Raw genomic sequence first — 5000 nt, 5'->3', positions numbered from 1 at the left:
CTACCATGCACCATGCATGAATTTGCAGTTAGCTAAAGCTAATCAACTAGGTGCAATGTTAGCTATCTAGCTAGCTAACATTAGGCTATAACTAGCAATGCAAATGGCTTTCTGAGATACTAATAATATTCCTGTACAGATCATACACATTACGTTAGCTAGCGAGCCAGACAGTTAACGTTAGCTAGCTAGCTAACTGTACGCTTTGACTTGCAATGAAAATGACTTTCTGACCAAATTAGAAACGTATTCTATCTGAAAATGTAGCTAGACTCTTACCCGTATACATGGATGGATGCTTCTCGCTCTCTGTCATGGATGCCATGGTTGCCCTTAGTTTGAAGATGTAATCCAGAGACGGGTGTTTTATACAACAGCCTTCTGTGTGTTCTCTTTTTGACTCTCTCCGCATTTGTTGATCGCTGTTTCTTCCCCATCACTGTCATCAGAAGACTCTACAATGTTTTTACCTAAATCAGGGATTTCCTCATCATCTGATTCATTTTCAGAGTCAGAGAGAGTCAGCATAGCATAATCGTCCTCCAGAAAGTAGTCCATCACAACTTTTGCCATTGATCTTCGTCGATAGTGCCTGTTAACCTCTACTGGATGATGGGTGTCCCGTGAACGGGACAGTTGTTGCTCAATATGCGTAATGTGACTACAACTACATTGAAAACAACAGCCAATTTTCCGGGACATATACAGTGGCTTGCGAAAGTATTCACCCCCCTTGGCATTTCTCCTATTTTGTTGCCTTACAACCTGGAATTAAAATTGATTTTGGGGGGGTTTGTAGCATTTGATTTACACAACATAACTACCACTTTGAAGATGCAAAATATTTTTTATTGTGAAACAAACAAGAAATAAGACAAAAAACAGAACTTGAGCGTGCATAACTATTCACCCCCCCAAAGTCAATACTTTGTAGAGACATCTTTTGCAGCAATTACAGCTGCAATTCTCTTGGGGTATGTCTCTATAAGCTTGGCACATCTAGCCACTGGGATTTTTGCCCTTTCTTCAAGGCAAAACTGCTCCAGCTCCTTCAAGTTGGATGGGTTCTGCTGGTGTACAGCAATCTTTAAGTCATACCACAGATTCTCAATTGGATTGAGGTCTGGGCTTTGACTAGGCCATTCCAAGACATTTAAATGTTTCCCCTTAAAACACTTGAGTGTTGCTTAAGCAATATGCTTAGGGTCATTGTCCTGCTGGAAGGTGAACCTCCTTCCCAGTCTCAAATCTCTGGAAGACTGAAACAGGTTTCCCTCAAGAATTTCCCTGTACAGTGCCTTGCAAAAGTATTCATCCCCCTTGGCGTTTTTCCTATTTTGTTGCATTACAACCTGTAATTTAAATGGATTTTTATTTGGATTTCATGGAATGGACATACACAAAATAGTCCAAATTGGTGAAGTGAAATGAAAAAAAATAACTTGTTTCAAAAAATTCTAAAAAATTAATAACGGAAAAGTGGTGCGTGCATATGTATTCACCCCCTTTGCTATGAAGCCCCTAAATAAGATCTGGTGCAACCAATTACCTTCAGAAGTCACATAATTAGTTAAATAAAGTCCACCTGTGTGCAATCTAAGTGTCACATGATCTGTCACATGATCTCAGTATAGATACACCTGTTCCCAGAGTCTGCAACACCACCAAGCAAGCGGCACCATGAAGACCAAGGAGCTCTCCAAACAGGTCAGGGACAAAGTTGTGGAGAAGTACAGATCAGGGTTGGGTTATAAAAAAATATCTGAAACTTTTAACATCCAATGGAGCACCATTAAATCCATTATTAAAAAATTGAAAGAATATGCAAAGCTCCACAGCGGAGATTGGAGTATCTGTCCATAGGACCACTTTAAGCCGTACACTCCACAGAGTTGGGCTTTACGGAAGAGTGGCCAGAAAGAAATAAGCAAACACGTTTGGTGTTTGCCAAAAGGCATGTGGGAGACTCCCCAAACATATGGAAGAAGGTACTCTGGTCAGATGAGACTAAAATTGAGCTTTTTGGCCATAAAAGGAAAACGCTATGTCTGGCACAAACCCAACACCTGTCATCACCCCGAGAACACCATTTTTCATCAGCAGGGACTGGGAAACTGGTCAGAATGGAAGGAATGATGGCGCTAAATACAGGGAAATGTGAGTTCTTACTGAATGTTTTTTTAAAAATCTTCAATAGCGCCAATGACTCAGATGACCTCAGGGAACCACCACATTCAAGTCGTCCATCCCCCCCAACTCATTCAAATGTAGAAACTGGTTAATCCAGTCTGACCCCTGCTGCGGTCTCTGGCTCCACACCTAGCCCCGCCCCCCGCCATCTAGAGGTGTGAATGTCCACATTCCAGCTGCTGTAAAGGATTCCAACAGGAGCATGGGAGGTGTGGACCTGTCAGACGCGCTGATAGGCTACTACAATGTTCTCCACAAGACAATGAAATGGTACAAGACTTTGTTCTATCACTTCTATGGACATTGCTGTGGTGAATGCATTCATCCTCCAGAAGGGAATTGGCTAAGAGCTGGGGACAGACCCCCCCATGACACAGCTAGCCTTCAGAGAGCTGCTCATCCAGGAGAGACTACGGCACAAAGTCCACTGCAGCACCTTCTGTCCCCTCTTGTGTAGAGGACTGTGGTTGTTCTTAAATACTGTAATTGTAAATAGTGTGTAAATAGTTTTTTTTTTTCTCTCACTTTGTGTGTGGTTTGTGGTGTGTTCACTTATTACTTATCTTAAATAGTTCACTTCTGTGTTGGGGAGGCATTGGATCAGTATTCTCATCGCGTCTCCTGTTAGTACCTTTTATGAAGGGAAGCTAATGATCCATCATGTATGACATTCCTGGGAGTGTGTCATCTTAAATGTTTTATTACCATAGCATTTTTCTATGTTCTCTATAGTTATGTACTTGAAAATGTATCAATTGACCAATTCAGCCACTTGGAGGCCACTTGGGTACATTTGGGCTAACTCGTGAGGGACACCTTGGAGTGACGATGCCCTCTTGTGGATAACATCTAAATTACATCCACCTTCCTATCTGAGTATATGGCCTCTCTTTTTCGTTTCAAATAAATAAAAATAGAAAACGTATGTTTTTTTGTTTGTTTTATCTTATACCAGATCTATTGTGTTATGTTCTCCTACATTCATTTCACATTTCCACAAACTCCAAATTGTTTCCTTTTCAAATAGTATCAAGAATATGCATATCCTTGCTTCAGGTCCTGAGCTACGGGATGTTAGATTTGGGTTTGTCATTTTAGGCGGGAAATTGAAAAGAAGGGTCTGATCCTTAAGAAGCTAACTTCAGGACAGCAATGTTGAGAGCAGTAGCAACACTTTTTCAGTTCTTCATGATATCTTTTAATATAAAGCCGCGGTAGAACGGATTAAATCCACACATACGGATCAGCTCATGTTATAGACAGAAACGTGCTACATGGCAGACCAATCCGAACTCATCTCTCAGCATGTCCAGCCCAACCATTATCTCAGCCAATCATGACTAGTGTGAAGGTTCCTGTATTTTTTCCGTGACTAAGCCAACTAAGCTCGTAATTTAAACAACTGTATTCATATTTACAGATGGCATACAAGTTTGTTATTAAGACACATGAAAGTTCACATGTTCCAGAAGGCATTTCAGCACCAAAAAAGCATTTTGATTAAAAAATATATATATTTCAAAGCCTCTCCTGTGAAGTAGTGACGTGTGACATACATCTAGGTTCCTGAAATGGGTCACAAATGATCATCTGCTTTTTTATTATCGGACTCCTGTATTCTTTTAAACAGACATTTAAAGATGGTTGAAAAACAGGAAGTGAATGTTAGCAAAAACAATCCTCATTAATCACACATTTTCTGTACTAATTGTGTATAAAATGGGAAATTACAAGACTGTGAAATGTTATTGACATCTAAAATATCATTTTTGAATGATGAACCTATTCGAATGTAATTGTTTTATTATTTTTGGAACTCTTGAAAAATATGCTCTTCCAGGCGGATGAGTTGCCTGTTTAAGGAATGCCATTTAGTCAAAGCTAGCTATTGTGGACTATGAAGAAATATTGTTCTGGGATTGTTTTTGTCTGTGTATATCGCAAAATCTTTTCATATCAGTATTTATTGTCTGCCTGTTGTCTTCAATACGTTTCACAATATTATTCAGTACATGTCATTTTACAGGTGTTATGAGCATATAAACAGTAAACGCATTCTTTACATATATTTGAATATTCATATTTTGACACACAAATATATCATATTTTATTCATATTTGATATCAGTCCTCATTTAACTAGGCCTGTCTTCCATTATAAGTAACTGAAGCAGACAATGTTAATGTATCATTTAATTTAATGATTTAAAAAGTCTATGCAAATTCCAATACAAAATGAGTTTACCCTAATTGGGCAACTCATCTGGCTGGTTGAGATGTTTCGATGCATTATTTATCACATTTTAAGTCATGCCAATAAAGCATTGTCGTGTGCGACGTGAATGCGGTAGGCGAAGTCAAACGCAGGACACCGAGCTACTGGAAACTTACTTTACTTCACAAAGTAACCAGAGTACAAAACAACCTCCAAACAGGGAGGAAAAATAACCCGCACAATAAGCAACTGCCGAATGACGAAAAACAATCACACACAATACACAATGAAAGACAGAGGGTTATATAGGGAAGACAATACAACATCATTGGGAACGGGTGTACACAATTAAGACCAAACAAGACAAACACCGAAACATAGATCGGTAGCAGCTAGTACTCCGGGGACGACGAACGCTGAAGCCTGCCCGAGCAAGGAGGAGGAGCAGCCTCGGCTGAATCCGTGACAAGCATATTCATGTATGACCTATAGTACCCTTTCCTGCAGTGAAATAACCAAATCGCCCTCTAGTGGCCTCTTGCTTGGAATGTTATTAATATTTTTCATAATTAATAAACATTCATTAAAAAAAAACC

This window comes from Coregonus clupeaformis, chromosome 27, assembly GCF_020615455.1.
Source record: "Coregonus clupeaformis isolate EN_2021a chromosome 27, ASM2061545v1, whole genome shotgun sequence".
Taxonomy (NCBI): Eukaryota; Metazoa; Chordata; class Actinopteri; order Salmoniformes; family Salmonidae; genus Coregonus; species Coregonus clupeaformis.
This window is presented reverse-complemented; position numbering follows the sequence as displayed.